This window comes from Canis aureus, chromosome 17 (assembly GCF_053574225.1).
Source record: "Canis aureus isolate CA01 chromosome 17, VMU_Caureus_v.1.0, whole genome shotgun sequence".
Taxonomy (NCBI): domain Eukaryota; kingdom Metazoa; phylum Chordata; class Mammalia; order Carnivora; family Canidae; genus Canis; species Canis aureus.
Window position 1 is genome coordinate 38,488,177 of NC_135627.1, and position 17,466 is coordinate 38,505,642.

The window sequence follows — 17,466 nt, forward strand, 5'->3', positions numbered from 1 at the left end:
GTAGGTAAATTGTTTTGAAATAATTTTACATTTTATACAATTTCTTAATGGAATTAATAGCATTTATGAACTCATGTGGACAATGTTAGAATGCAATATAAACAAAAAAAAGTTACTTTGTCCTTGAGAATTATAAAATTTATTTGTAGAGTGGAATACATGCGTAGAAAGACTTACCAAGCAAAATATAATCCAGTATGCCAAGAGAAAGACAGTACTTTTTAAAATGCTTTAGCTATATCCAAAAAAAAAAAAAAAACAAAAACAAAAACAAAACAAAACAAAACAAAACAAAAAAAAAACTCAGAACATAATGGATAGAAGTTTACCTCAGGCTTTCTCACCATTTTTTCTCCCTCTCATAGTGAATTCAGTCACCTTAACATGAAATTCATTTCATAACATGAAATGAACTGATTTGAGCCATAACCCATCATTTTTCATTCCTCCTATTCTGAAAATAACAGAGAAACAAAAAGATAGAATAAGTAGCATCATACCCTGGCTCTGCCACATATTTGTAGCTATCCTGAGGAAACCAACTTAGTCTACAGTCCTTACACTTAATATTCCTTAGAGGATTAATCAAGATTCTCATAAAAAAAAGGACAGAACCAGTTGGAATAATAGATGAGGAGAGAGACTGATTTATTATAAGGTATTGGCTCATGTGATTATGGATAGTTTCTGTAATCTACCATGTACAATCTGGAGTCCCAGGAAAACTGGAAGTGTAGTGCAAAGTCCTAAGAACCAGAAAATTGGTGGTGTTGATTCTTGTCTGAGCCTGCAGATCTGAAAAACAGGGGCACTGAAGGGAGAATATCAATGTTCCAGCTCAAGCATTCAGGCAGGTATAGAAAGTGAATCCTTTCTTTCTCCACCTTTTTGTTCTATTCATGTCCTCACTGGATTGGATATTGCCCACCCACAGTTAGGGAGGGCAATCCTCTTTACTCAGTCTACTGATTCAAATGTGTCCAGAAATACCCTCACAGACACACCCAGAAGTAATCTTTAATCAGTAATCAGATACTTGGGGATTTTGCCATTCAGTCAGGTTCACACACAAACTTATAAAATAATGAGGAATGGTCATGGCAGTTACAGTCCTCATTGCTATAACTGGTCAGGTGGTTTTAATTGGTAATTATAACTACCTTTTTTCATTACACATTCTGGTTTGGTTTTGTTTGTTTTTGTTTCTTCCTGGTTGGTTGTTTTTTGCCTTCAGCAAACACATTAGCTGGCCACAGCTAATTCTTTACCTGGGGCTATTCTTTACCTGGGGCTAAGCTAATTCTTTACCTGGGGCTATTGACCTAACACTTCATTTTACAAATAGCTGAGCCCTTAGTAGTCCTGCCTAGTTTGGGTTGTTGTAATTTTCTATTGACCATAATCACAGGGCAAAGTGACACTGAGAAACACCCCAAGGGATCTCCTGCCTTCCAGACGTACTTTTCCATAACTCCATTGTGTGGTAGCAGGTCCATTTCTTCTTTGATAGACAAGATCAATCATCTTGACTAGCACAGTAGCTACCTTCTTTACTTAGTCAAGAAACACAGAAGTCTAAAGTGCCTGGGCAGCAGTCTTAAATTCCAGTTCAGTATAATCATTGTTAGGTCTCCTGGTGGAAGCATTCCTTTATTTGGAACTAAGATCTCAGGGCCAGAAGAGGATAAGTTCATGGGAGCAGGACACAAAAATAGTAATAATAAATGGAGCAAGTCCCATACCCATCCTTTTATTCCTGGACCCATGAATTCTGGCTATGAGACAAACCGCACAGTGTATTAGATGCTTATTTGAAGCATATATAGCCTACGGAGAACCTTGCTCCAACCCTGTGAGATAATGCCACCCAGTTGGTGCTATAACTGAATCTTCAGGTCATTCTATAAAACCAGCAGCTTGAGGATCATGAACAGTAATGGTAAGAACAGTGGATTCCATGAGCATGCACCCACTGCTGCGGCAAGTTTTTTTTTTTTTTTTTTTTTTCCCTGTGAAGTGAATTCTGTGATCAGAAACCATACTATGAAAAAAAAGAAAAAAGAAACCATACTATGTGGAATAACTTGACAGTGGATAAAACATTCTGTAAGTACATGGACAGGATGTTAATTTTGGCAGCAGCACTGTGTGTAAGGAAACAAATCTATATCCAGAAAGTATATTTCAGTAGGAAAAAAGTCTGTCTTTTCTATGACGGAAGTGGTCCAAAGTAATCAACTTGCCACCAGGTAGCATCATTCTGGGGAATAATGCCATATCAGGGACTGAGTGTTAGTCTATGCTCTTGGCCAGTTGGAACTCAGGGGTAGCTATAGGCAGATTGGCCTTGGTAAGGGAGAGAACATTTTGCTGAGCCCATACATAACCTTCATCCTTGCTGCCATGGTCATGTTTTTTATGAGCATGCCAGATAATGATTGGGATGACTGGAGAAAAAGGCTAACTAGTATTCACAAAATGGGTCATCTTATTAATCTGAGTATTAAAATCCACCTCTGCTAAGGTTATTCTTTGATGAGTATTCACAGGGGCACAAATATCTTCATATATCTTACCTATTCAGAAAAGTCAGTCCACATACTTCTTCCCCAGATCTTTGCCACCAATTTTCTAATCATGTTTCCAAGTTCCTGACCATCTAGTCAACATAGGTCATAGCCCATGAATCAGTGTATACTTGCACATTTGGCCATTTATTTTCTTAAGCAAAGTAAACAGGCACACTGCTCAAAGTTCTGCCATTATAGTATTTCCCTTCACAACTGTCCTTCAGGAGTGTCCCAGAAAGGGACTGTAGAACTTCAGTTGTTCACTTCAGGTGGTGCCTGTAAGTGGTATAGAACCGTCTATAAACCAGATCTGAGTGTTCTCTTACTCTGTCAACTGATCATAGGAAATTCCTTATGTGGACATATGTGCAGTTAGGGACAGAAAACAGTGTAGCAAAAGGAGGGATAGTGTGCATTTGTACCAATTGTTCATGTAACTGACTCGTGTAACTTACTTGTACTCATTCCTGATCACATATATTTCCATCTCCATTTAATGATGGAGCACACCCAAATTTATGGCTTAGGGTAAGTGATCAATTTCTACTAAGACCCAGTAACTGGTCAAGACCCCTTTCTAAAAGGAGAGTTATTTGCAAAGGATGCCATGGTTTTGTTTTAAAATCCTAGGGACCTGCTCTGCAATTCACCTGCAGAGGCCAGCAAAAGATTCCAAATACCATTCCTATTTGCCACTAACAATTCAAGCAGTATTGGATCTCATGGATCATATGGCCCAAAATACAGAGCAGTTTGTTCAACGCTTGGACCTGTTGCACCATCTCTTGTTCTGGGCATCACTTAAAACTAACAGCTTTTTATATCTTTCAGTAAAGAGGTCTAGAGTAACACAACCAATGAATATGTTGCCTTCAAAATTGATAGAGGCCTATCAGGAACTGTGGTTGTTTTGTTTTGGTTTGGTTTGGTTTGGTTTTGGCTTTTGTTTTAGGTTGTAGGAGGTGCCAGAAGAAACAAATTATCTTTCACCTTAGAAGGGATATCTTGACCTGCTCCATACCAGTAGACAGCTAGAAATTTCTTTAAGGTGGGGACCTGTGAATTTTGTTAGGCTCACTTCCCACCTCTGGCGTAAAATATCTTTCCAATAAGTACTACTACCAGTATTTAGTGAATAAGTTGCTACTTCTTGCTCAATAGATTCAGTCAGCACAATGCAGTCAGTGTAATGGACCATAATGCAGTCAATGTTATGGACCATTGTATTTGAAGAAATAAAAAGTTATCAAGATTCCTGTGAACTAAATTATGACATAGGGCTAGAGAGTTTATATACTCTTGATGTAGAATAGTGAAGGTGGATTATTGCCTTTGCCAAGTGAATGCAAACTATTTCTGGTTGGTTTTATTGACAGTGAAATAGAAAAAAAAAAAAAGGCATTTATTTAGACCAGTAGTTGAATATTAGATACCAAGGAATGTGTTAATTTGCTCCAACAATAAAAATACTTCTGATACACCAGTTGCAATTGGAGTTATCACCTGGTCAAATTTAGGATAATCTACTCTCATTCTTCTAGATCCATTTGTCTTCTGCACAGGCCAGTTGAATGGGAAAGTGGTGGGAATCACCACCCCTGAATCCCTCAAGGCCTTGATAGTGGCACTAATTTCTGCAGTCCCTTCCATAAATGTGGTATTACTTCTGATTTACCATTTTCCTAGATAGGTTAAATGGAAGCCAATAGAACTACTCTTTCTCACTCCATGGGTTAGGGAACACAAGTGGGCCTTCTGCTAGGTACAGAGTGTATCTTTTTTGATAATGCATTTAGGAACTGAGGAAATAACAATAGGATGGGTTTGAGGCCTTACTGGGCCACTGTGAAATGAACCTGAGCTAAAACTACATTGATTGTCTGATCTCCTCAAGCACCTATTCTGACTGGTGAACCATAGTGATGTTTTGGTCTTCCAGAATTAGAGTCAGTTCAGAACCAGGGTAGTCCCCAAGGAGTCAAGTAGTCCCCAAGGAGTCTGATAATTTCCTTTTTCCCAGTGCACAATTACCATAGTAAAATATTGAAGATCCCTTTGGGAAAGACCAGGAGAAAGACTAACACTCTAAATGTTTGGCAGTGTATTGGGGTCATTCCTCAAGGGGACCCATCTTCTCTTTCACTTAAGGGGTTCTGGTTCTGTAAACTGGGTCAAGTCTGGGAATTGATCAAGGGATCATGACTTTCTTTTTTGATTCAAGCTAGACTTTTGTTCACTTGACCTAGAAATTTTTTGTTTATACAAATTAAGAACTTAATTGGTTTCATACTTATTTCACTTCTAGGACCACCAAGATCAATTAGGGAATGCCATAGGTCTACATAAGTGAGACTTTTCTGACTATTTTGACTCTCCTGTTTATTAAGGTAACCAGTCTCAACTTTCCTTTGGTGGTTGAATGCTGCCATTAGCCCCCACCACCCAGGGATAGAATTACTCCCATTGCACTTAAATTTCTCAGTTGAGTGGCTATGGTTCTTACTGGAAGGTCTGTCTTATAGAAAAAAGCAATCACAAAGACCATCAAAAATGCTGGGGCTTCCAAAACAAATTTATTTCTCATAGTATTGATGGAAACTATATTTTCTGGGCCCTCCCAATGTGAGTGAGAAGATTTTAAGTGAAAAATCCATTCTAACATCCCAATCTCAGTAAGGCTTTGAATCCCTTCTTCTACAATAAATGAAGGCAGGTTCGGCATTTCCAGTTTTCTCACTGTAGGCCACATTTTAGCCTATGTTTCAGGCAAACAACCAACCAACTAACCAAACTATGACAATGGTTTCTGACTCCTAGAGCTGCAGCATTAAATACAGGATTTCTATTTAGTGAGTCCATATTCATAAATTTGGTATGTTTTAATTTTATCTGGCTTTCACTGTTGTCTGGTACATTTAATATCCATTCCCACACTTGTTTCTTAGATTTCTCTGTATAAATTAGAAATTCAGATAATTCTTTTGTAGTGTGATATATCTGCACATGGATCACACTTTGTACCTCACCTTTCGGGGCCTGGTGGGATTTGCATCTCCTTATTGGTCTAAGAGGAAAGAATAATGCTGGAGGTGGAACCTGGGACGAATCAGCTTTGTCTTGCATGGCTACTGCCTCAGGGGAGGCTATGGGAGTTTCCTCAGATGATGTGCATGGAGTTGGAAAGACTAATACTGCTAGAAATCTAACGGCCTCTTCCATTGACAAAGAAATCTCATCAGAATTTAGGGACTTAATGTGTACAGCTTCGTCCATGTCCTCCGATATGTCACCATCTTGGTTTACAAGATACCATTTATTTCCCAATCAGTATCCTCACTTTAAAAGTAACCCCCCCCCCCAAAAAAAAAAGTAAACACCCCTGCCAAGCTGAGATTTCAAACTTACATTATAATTCACCCAATCACAGGATGAGATTTTCTATTTAATTGTCAGAAATCTCAGTCTTGCAGTTTTAGGAGATGAGGGACTCCCTCAGGGCATAAATAGAAGCCTTCAGGTCATTTTTTATGCTACTTGAGCTGGGAATTCATATTCCTGAGTTCATCCTTGCTTCCTTTAAGTGGTGGATTGGGAGTATTGCATATCTCTATGACTAGTTCATAGAGTGGATTGCTAGTGCTCTCTTTACTACTAAAAATAATCACTGTTGTCTTTAAATCTAATCACATTAGCCAATTTCAGAAACCTTAAAACCAATTCAGGAAACTCATCCTAAAAATTCAGTGCCTGTAGAACCACTCTCAATACCAAAATTTGTAATAGAGTTCTCTAGAGAAACAGAACCACTGTACTTCATATGTAAAAATAAAACTTCCAACATGGTACTTTTAAAACTTGACCACTATTTTTTTTAAACACTCTTAAACATGAGTTTGCTACTGCTTTGACTCACAGCAAACTGCAGAAGTGACTTTGAAGTCTAAAAGATCATGCAGGTTCTACATTGTTTGCCAGACTTTGAGCCATTAGGAAAGATGTTCAACTATTCTACTGCTGCCATTCTGAAAATATTATATGTAAACTCTGTCAGTAATCCCAGCTAATTTCAGCTTTCTGTCCAAAACTGTAAAAGTTCCAAACATAACAATAAAGAACTATCTTGGAAATGGATATTCGAGGACCAATTCACCAACTCCTATACAAAACAAGTTATCACCAGCCATTCCACATAGGCCTTCTTAGCTTAGTTTTAAGACATGTTCTCATTCATGTGGGGAATATAAATAATAGTGAAAGGGAATATAAGGGAAGGGAGAAGAAATGTGTGGGAAATATCAGAAAGGGAGACATAACGTAAAGACTGCTAACTCTGGGAAATGAACTAGGGGTGGTAGAAGGAGAGGAGGGCGGGGGGTGGGAGAGATTGGGTGACGGGCACTGGGGGTTATTCTGTATGTTGGTAAATTGAACACCAATAAAAAAAAAAAAAAAAAAAAAAAAAAGACATGAAGCAGAGCCAAGACATTTTCTCTGTGTCCTAAGTCCTCAACTCACAGAATATTACTCAGCTATTAGAAATGACAAATACCCACCATTTGCTTCAATGTGGATGGAACTGGAGGGTATTATGCTGAGTGAAGTAAGCCAGTCGGAGAAGGACAAACATTATATGTTCTCATTCATTTGGGGAATATAAATAATAGTGAAAGGGGATATAAGGGAAGGGGGAAGAAATATGTGGGAAATATCAGAAAGGGAGACAGAACGTAAAGACTGCTAACTCTGGGAAACGAACTAGGGGTGGTGGAAGGGGAGGAGGGCGGGGGGTGGGAGTGAATGGGTGACGGGCACTGGGGGTTATTCTGTATGTTAGTAAATTGAACACCAATAAAAAAAAAGAAAAAAAAAAGAAAAAAAGAAAAAAAAAACTCACAGAATCCAAAATGATAATAAAATGTTTTCTGTTTTACACCACTAAGGTTGGAGTTGTTTGTTATACAGAAATAGTAACTTGGAACTAAATTTGTTACTTGGATATAAGATGTTCCATAATTAAAAATCTAAAATATATGACTTTGGCTTGTAACCATGTGGCAGGCATAATATGGTAGAGTTTTTTGGGGATTTGTTTTTAATTCAGACATAATTGACATATAACATTGTATTAGTTTCAGGTATACAACAATATTATTCAATATTTGTATTTGTATATATTGCAAGATGATCACCATCATAAGTCTAGTTAACATCCATCACTACACAAATAGTTTTTTTCTTACAATGAGAACTTTAAAATCTGCTCTCTGCACAACTTTCAAACATCCAATGCAGTATTATTATCTGTATTCACCACACTGTATATTACATTCCTAAGACTTATTTATTTTATATTTGGAAATTTGTGTGTTTTGACCACCTTTATCCATTTTGCCCACCATCCACCTCCCACCTCTTCTTAGATTCTACATATAAGTGATGTGATATTCATCTTTCTTTGTCTAACTTACTTCCCTTCGCATAATAGCCTCCAGGTACACCCATGTTGTGACAAGTTGCAAGATTTCCTTCTTTTTGTGTCTGAATAATACTCTAGTGTGTATATATATATATATATATATATATATATATACACACACCATAACCTTTTTATCTATTCATTCATCAGTGGACACTTATATTACTTCTGTGCCTTGACTAACATGAGAGCATATGTATCTTTTGGAGCTAGTGTCCTCACTTCCTCACTTCCCTTGGATAGTACCCTGAAGAGGAATTGCTGGATCATGTGATACTTCTATTTTTAATTTTTGAGGACCCTCCATACTGTTTCCCATAATGACTGTACCAATTTACATTCCCACCAATAGTACACAAGGATTCTCCCTTTACTTCACATCCCATCAACACTAGTTTTTCTTTTTTTTGTTGTTGATGTTGTTAATAGCCATTCTAACAGGTATGAGGTTATATGTCATTGTGGTTTTAATTTGCATTTCCCTGATGATTAAGGATGATGAGCATCTGCCATGTACCTATTGACCATCTGTAGATCTTCTTTGGAAAAATGTTCAGATCCTCTGCGCATTTGTTAATCAGATTGTTTGTTTTGCTATTGAGTTTTATGAGTTCTTTATATATTTGGATATTAACCCCTTATCAGATACATGTTTTGCAAATATTTTCTTTCTTCCAGTTAGTAGATTTCCTTTTATTTTGTTGTTGGTTTCCTTTATTGTGTAGAAGCTTGTTACTTTGATATAGTCTCACTCTTTTATTTTGCTTTTGTGGCCTTTGCTTTTGGTGCCAAATGCAAAAAACAAAAACAAAAACAAACAAAACAAAACAAAAAAAAACATTTCCAAGACCAACATCAAGAAGCTTACTGCCTATGTTTCCTTTTAGGAGTTTTAAGGTCTTACATTCAAATCTTTAATCCATTTTGAGTTAATTTTTGTATATGGTATAATATGGTGGTCTAGTTTCATTTTTTTTTTTTTGTATGTGGTTATCCAGATCCAGTTTTCCCAATACCATTTATTGGTAAGACTGCCCTTTCCCTATTATATATTCTAGGCTCCTTTGTCATAAATTAATTGACCCATATATGTGTGAGTTTATTCCTGTACTCTCTATTCTGTTCCAGTGATCTATGTGTCTGTCTTTATGCCAGTACATTACTATTTTGATAACTATAGATTTGTAATATAGTTGAAATCAGAAATCATGTTCCTCTAGCTTTGTTCATCTTTCTTAAGAAAACTTTAGCTATTCAAGGTAGAATATGCTAGAATTTTCAAAACACCATTATAGTGAAAAAGATTTAAGCTGGTGTCTCCTAGAATGTTTCAAGTAGAAAAAAAAAATGTTCTTAAAGATGTTTCATAGTTACTGTCTCTTAAAGAGTAGAATTTTTAAAAATCTTAGAGTTGTAATCTCTTGGCAAACTCTGAGTTAAGGTAAAGAAGAGTTAATTTTGAGATTTGTGGGTATGGCTTTTGTTAAATAGACTGAATTACAAACAGTTTCATAAGAAACTAAATTTTTAGAAATTATGACAACTTGGATGATAGGCACGATAACAATCTGAAAATATTCCATTGGATTCTCAAACTTAAATAGGCAAAAAGGAAGCTGAGAGAATTATTCAGCTACCGACATTGGCTTATTTTTTATGGAAAAGGAAGAATGACTAAGAAGGTAGAACCAAAAAAGCAGAAGATAGAACCAAAAAACACAGATATTCATTCCCAAGAAGCAGTCCTGGAGCCTAGGCAAGAAACTGGACATATCTGCTTGATTTGATAGCAGATTTGCTAGGACTGGTGACTTCTATATGCCTTCCCTCTTTCTATTTTCAGTAGGGTTGGCTGTTGTAATTAAACAATGTCTTTCTTTCATTATATGTTGATTACAAGGAGGAAGCTAAATTGTTTCGTTTGTTGGTTTTCAGATTGATAGAGATTGTATGTGAAGAATAAAATCTGAGTCTCTTATACATTCTTACCTGATCGAGATAAAGAAATTCTTAACATGTAGAGGTGATGCTATGTGACTTTTAAGGCTAGATCATAAAACATTGTATAGTTTCCATTTTATTTGCTATAAAACTGAGGTAAGCATCATCCCAATGAAGCAGAAGCTGTCATGTTAGAGAGTCTATGTTTACATTTATGTGAGAGTCTATATGAACATCAGACCCCGCTGAGCTAAACCCATAACTCATGGGCATGAAGACACCAGGCACATAAATTTAAAAAAGCCTCTTGGAGGTCTCAGGATTAATTCTGCCATCCTGAAATAACTAAAGTCATTCTAACTACATTAAAATATAAGAAGGTAACTGGTAGGCCTCTTCAGAGTTCATCAGTACTCCTGTAGGTGGTATTCACTATATGGTAGTATCCTTACTTTCATGTGCAAGTTTGAGCCAGTTATTCTAATCATCACAGCATTTCTGTTGTGTGGTGGTTGTTTTTGTCTTAACCCTTGTGTCATGAAGACTTGAGGATGGCCAAACTGCTATCTCAAAAGCAATCTCTGGTAAAATGTATTCCTTGTTTTAATATTAGAACATCAATACCACCATAGTCCATGATATCCTGATAAGAAGGGAAATACTTAGAGAATGTATTTAGGAATAATAATAATAGACTCTTCTCCTAACTTTATATCTTTGTTCCCAGCAACGTGTGTACATGTTCCTTGACGTGGGAGGAACAAGATCATATATAAGTTACTAATTTTTAGCATATTTACATTCTTCTGGAAAGTATTAGGACTATAATGTGTTGTCACACAAATATATCATGCTATTATTTGATTTTCAAATACCATACCAACATTCTAAAGTAAAAACAAATTGCTTCTACTAATAAGGTAAATGTTAGAAAAGGTGTATTTCATGGATAATAGCTCTCTATTGTGATGTGAATTATTTTTCAGAAGCAATGCTATATATCATAGAGATCTTCAATGAATATCCAGATTATAATAATGGGAAAAGAATTAGGATGAGAGAAAGAAAGTAAAATTGTAAAATAATTGCTTATCATATGAAAGGTAAATAATTGACCATTCTAACATATTGGAAGCCTCGTGCTAGGGACTGTTTCTAGAAAATTGTGCAGTACCTATTTAAGCAAAGGCAAAGATATCTATAGTGAGAATATCCCATATGGCTTAGCTCTTTTACAGCTGGAAACTTCTCATACTTAGATTCTTTGTTACTGTATAGGAAAGGAAGAAGGAAAATTGTTTCTGAGAAGCATCAAATACTTTTGGCATTTGCATTGATTTGCAGCTCAAGTATGCACCACTCATGTCCCATAAACTTCAAGCTATAAATTATAGACTAAATATGTATTGATTTGAGTCTACCAGAAGTATATACAAATAGTCTCTTGAAGACAGTATCTTTATCCCACTCCTCAAAGGTATCTCAAACATAATCACAAAAATATGTAAAACATAGCAAACACAGGGTAAGGGGAAGAAAATAGAACAATGGGAGAGAACTAGTAGAGGGAAGAGAGACCAGAGATATGTAGTGTATTATATTAGTGCACTAATAGAGTGTATTAGGAGATGGGAATTATTGGACACAAACATGAAAAACTACATTTACTAAATGTGATAAACTAAAATCAAAATTAAAGATATGCATAGAGTCCAGTGACATTTAGGAAATATAGCAATGAAAACTTAAAAGAATCAAATTAAACACTCATAAGACAGTTTTAACAGGGCAGCCCTGGTGGCTCAGCGGTTTAGCGCCGCCTTCAGCCCAGGGCCTGATCCTGGAGACCGGGATCCTGCTTCTCCCTCTGCCTGTGTCTCTGCCTCTCTCTCCCTGTGTCTCCCATGAATAAATAAATAAAATCTTAATAAAAAAAAGAAAGAAGACAGTTTTAACAGCCCATTTGACACAATTAAGGAAACGATTAGTGAACTGGAAAACAGATCAGGAGTATTATCCAAGAGAGAATAACAAGAAAGATAAATAAAAAAGATGGAGAAAATGTTGAAGGACATGGAGTAAATATAAATCACATTGGAAGTCAATAAATAGTGACATACCTTCAATAATGCTAAAAGGAAACAACTGATATTTAGAGGTTGATAACCATCTAAAAAATATTTTACACACCTAAATACAATGAATTTGGGTAAACAAGAGTAGGGTTTGAAAATAGCAAACACTTACTAAAGTAAATTAATGTAAAATATATGTTAGCAACAATAATTCTAGATGAAAACATGAGAAGGAATTAATGCAATATGATAAATATGTAGATAATTGTAAATTAATATTGACTGTGTAAAGAAGAAATTATAATGTCTAGTGGCATTAAAAAGGATGAGACAGTATAGGTAGCAACAATACAATGTAGAATAGAAGTAGATATAGCTAATCTGATCGATCTGAAAGAAACTAAAAAGTGTTGATTAAGTTTATACTTTGATAAGCTAACTATGCATGTTGTAACTTCTTGAGTTATCATTAAATGATTAAAAATAAAATGAATTGTCTTTTCTATGTGGAATATGGTAAGAAATGAAATGATTAAATAATTCTAAAAGAAAAAAAATGAATGTAAAGGAAAGATACATAGGCAGAACAAACAGAAAAGTAAAAATATAGATGTTACTCCCTTGGCAAGTCAATATTTTATCTAATTGTATAAAGTTAACAGGAAAATTACTTAACCAATAAAAAACAAAAATGCATTTTTAGATACAACATGGCAGAAATTATAAAGATACAGAATTTTGAAACAAAAAATAGTATGTGTAAATATACAATAATTGTAATACAAAAAGAAATTATATGAAATAGAGAATGAGAAAAAGACAGAGAGGGAGGAGCACAAAGTAGAGGAAAGAAAAAACTATAAAAAGGAATAGACAAATCCCCAATCATATTGGGAGATTTTAATTAATCTCTGCTGGTAATTGACAGAAGAAAAAAATAATTAGGATATAAAGAATTGTACAACACAAGTTATGAATTGACCTAACACACATATATAGAAAAATGCATCCAGTAATGATAGAATAGCTATTCATTTTATGCATGCATAAAACATTTACAAAAATTGATCCAATATAGAAAGACCAAAAAGAACATAGAAAGACCAAATTTCAATTAACTCAGCACTTTGCTCAATAAAGTCTTTGTAAAAAACAATAATACTAAAAAATTTCATGACCTTAAAAATGAGAGTGAATGTACAAATTAACAATATTAGCAATGAGAAATGGATATCACCACAGATGGTGAGGACACGAAAAATCAATTGTGGGATATTATGAAAAATTTTATGCTGAAGTATTTTAATATTAAAAGTAAATGGACAAATAGCTAGAAAAACAATTTATATAACTGACTCATGAATATTTGAAAATGAATACTTCTATAATCTTTGCACTATTCAAATCAGTAATCAGTCTTTCCACAGGGAACACTTAAAGCTAGAACTTCAACCAAAGATTCCTATAAGGCATCTATGAAAAAAATGATTTTAGAATTACCAAACTTCTCTATATAATATTAAGTGTCCAGGATGGATTTTACTGCAGTAACACAGATATGCAGTTGTAAAGATAACAGTGTTTACTCCTTTCTAACTTTATATAGCTGTTCTATTGATGAGTAGGGAATTATCACAAACTCGGCCACTTAAATCAGAAGAAAGGAAAGTCAGAGGATGACACTACCTGACTTCAAGTCTTCATAAAAGCTGCAGTGATTAAGACATTTTGGTATTGGAGAAAGTATAGCCACAAATATAAATGGAACTATGGGCTTTGATTAATAATAGGGTATCAGTATTGGTTCATCAGTTGTAACAAATATATCATGCTAATACAACATGTTAATAGGAAACTGCAGGAGTTCAGAGAGGGAATGCTCTGTACTTTATACAAAATGCTTTTGTCACCCTAAAAGTGCTCTAAAATATAAAGTCTATTGATTTTTAAAAATTACATTTGGTTCTTCTGTGCAATAAAGGAAAATGACAGTGAATTAAAAACAACACATGCTCATCATCCTGTAAGTCAGAAGTCCAGATTCTGCATGTCTGGGTTCTTTCCTTAGGGTGTAGCCATGCTGACATCAAACTTTTGGCCATTTGTGTTGTTATCTGGAGCATGTAGTACTGTTTCTAAGTCATTTATGTTGTTGGCCAAATTCAGTTCCTGTGACTAAAGAACTGGAATTCTTACTTCCTGGCTGGTTGTCATCCAGAGGTCACTCTTAGCTTCTAAATGCCACCCATATTTCTTAGAACAGCCAGCAATAGAGAATATTGCTCACATCTAATCCCTGATAGGCTTTAAATCTTTGTCTTTGAATCTTTTTCATCAGAAAGAATCTCTTAGGTACAGCCCTCCTAAAATAATCTCCCAAACTGAAAGTCAACTGCTTTTAAAAACTACGTCTGCAAATTCTCATTTGCCATGGATTATAACAAAAGCATAAAAGTGATACATCATCATATTTATAGAATCTTCCAACATTGGGTAATGGTCATTGAGTGATCATATGAGAATTCTACACACATTATACATCATACACATAAGAATCAGAGTGAGAGGTTTATGTCAGTAATGACTGTCTAATCCACACAGTCATTTAAGGACTTAGAATCACAGAGGTTCTGCAATCTTCAAGGTATGGTGTGTTAGTTAACTCTGATCAAAATATTGCTTTTAACAAACTATTGAAAATTCACTGGCTGCCAATAATAAGCTTTTACCCTCTTTTATACTCTTTCCCATAACTCTCGAAGTCATCCAGGGTGGTTCTCCTTCAAGTCATATATCTACAGCTTTGCTGAAATTTTTACAAACTCAGCTGGCCTCAGCTGGGCTCACCTAGCTTTGATTCCAGGCTTCAGGGATAGGGTAGTGGATGACTTGGGTATTTCTTCAACATTTCATTTTTTTTTCTCTTTTTTTTTTCTTCAACATTTCAATAGCAGAAGCACAAAAATTCTCAATCCAAATATCCACACTTATTTTATACTGACGCTTTCATCTTATTGGCTAAAGCAAGTTCCATTGCCTAGCTGAAAGTATGGTTTTTGGAAAGTTGAAGCGTCCTTCACTCACAGTGAAACTACAAATGTGTAGCTTATTGTACTACCAGAGGGAAATGAAATGGGAATAAAACTCAAACCACATTATTTTTGAGACCCTTGGTCATGAATCTAAATACCAAACACTTTTCAGATTCTATCAACACAGTATCATTAGAATCATAGATAATTAGCACATTCTGAAAAATTGTGCAGATTCAGAGTTGACAATGGAAAAGAGCTATAGCTGTTCCAGACAAGTGACAATATATTGTATCTGACTATGTGGAGGTTTTGTGCTTTGTCAACTTAGCTAATTTGGAGCTATATTTTCTATAATTCCTTTCCTGGAATACATCTTAAGTAGGGTTTACAATATGGAAAAGATTGAACTAGATTTGGGGAAGAAGTGAAACAGCAGCTATTTTTATGCTCTGAAGGTCAGGGCAAGGTATTCACCTTTTTTCAGACCACATATGTTTGCTGGCTTATTTCCTTGACAGTGGCATCACCCAGGTTGTAACTGTAGCTTACATGGATTATCTTTTTCAGCTTTTCTGAGTTCCGGGCTATGCGGTTGTGCTGCTCTGCAATGCAGGGTGCTTTATGGGTCAGAGGCATCATTGACATTGGAGGTGATCAGAGGTAAATGCAGCGTAGCACTGGTAAATACTTACAAGTTTGTTTTCCAGAAAATAAAATCACTAATTGGAAGAATTTGCCAATTTTCATGGTGTAAATATTCTCATCATGGTTTATTTCAACCTATCAGTGTGATGTTAACTATTTCAATGAATTCTTAAAATTTCACACTTGCCTTTCATGAGATAATATGAGCCAATTCCATAACTTCACCAGACATCTATGAGTTCTAGTTTTTCCTTTGACATCCTATTTTGCCCTTGAAGCTTCCATATTTTTTGTGTTCCTATTTTTCTTTGTGGGTTCCAGTTTTCCATGGTCCCTGCCATTAACATCATGACTACCAACCTGCTTAACTATGGTGACTTAAAATGCAATATGGTATGCAGAGGCAAGTCTTTTAGAGACTTCTCCACTACTCTTACAAATGCATAAAGTTTAATATCTATAATAAATCCATTCTTTCTATATAAGTGGTTCAGCTTATTCGATCAAACCCTACTAATATATGTGTATGTTTCTCCCATGCAGGTAAAAGCACCTGCCAAACTGATAACCATACACTAGGAGACAGAGGCCATATTAATTTATAAGAAGTCTATATCTAAAACAACAGCTGTAGTTGGAGTCACTGACTTACTCAGCTTTTAAAATCTTTACTTTCTGAATGTTTCAAGTAGTTATGCAGGAATATACATGAGAGAGAGTGAGAGAGTCAATGTCTTCTATTTAACTCCCACAACAGATACTCCAATTTAATGCTAGAATTATTCTAAGGTCTGAGTGTATCTTTTTCTACTGTGTACCCAAGAATGGAAGAAATAACAATGTATAGATAAAGGATGTCTTGTGATACCAAGCTATGTCTGTCATCTAATCCCTATAATACTCATTCTGCATCAAAGAATACAGTAGTATCCATCTTTCTTAAAGATTCAAGTGAGGTCAGAACTAATATCCAATATTCCCTAAGACGATTTAAGTATTTTGCTTTGCTCAAAAGTGCAGTTGCCTCATCACAAAAGACCCCAGGATGCCCAAAACAATTTTGAAAAAAAAAAGAACAAAGCTAGAGATCAAAATTCATTTTATTTATTTATTTTTTTAAAGATTTTATTTATTTATTCATGAGAGACACAGAGAGAGGCAGACACAGGCAGAGAGAGAAGCAGGCTCCATGCAGGAGCCGGATGTGGGACTCGATCCCGGGTCTCCAGGATCAGGCCCTGGGCTGAAGGTGGCGCTAAACCACTGAGCCTCCTGGACTGCCCTCAAAATTCATTTTAAAAATAAGCTGCAAAACTGCAATAAGTAAAACAATATGATACTGGCATAATAATAGACACATAGGTTAATGCAACAGAATAGAAAGCCCAGAAATAAATCCATGGTTGTGTGATCAATTACTCTATGACAAAGGAGGCAAGAATATACAACGGGGAAAAGACAATGTCTTCAACAAAAGGTAGTTGGAAAACTGGACAGCTACATGCAAAAGAATAACATTGGACCATTTTTCTACATTGTAAACAAAAATAAACTCAAAATAGATTAAAGACCTAAATGTAGAACATAAAACTCCTAAAGGAAAACAATAGGCAGTAATTTCTTTTTCTTTCTTTTCTTTCTTTCTTTCTTTCTTTCTTTCTTTCTTTCTTTCTTTCTTTCTTTCTTTCTCTTTCTTTCTTTCTTTTCTTTCTTCTTCTTCTTCT

General features: G+C 35.3%; 1 long non-coding RNA gene across 1 annotated transcript in view; it reads left to right on the forward strand.

The window, feature by feature from the left end:
• LOC144287532 (uncharacterized) overlaps positions 1 to 17,466 on the forward strand; it is a 150,673-nt gene that overhangs the window by 50,090 nt on the left and 83,117 nt on the right. The window contains exon 3 of the long non-coding RNA XR_013355318.1: positions 15,665 to 15,757. This is a non-coding gene — a long non-coding RNA (uncharacterized LOC144287532). The remainder of the gene's footprint in view (positions 1 to 15,664; positions 15,758 to 17,466) is intronic.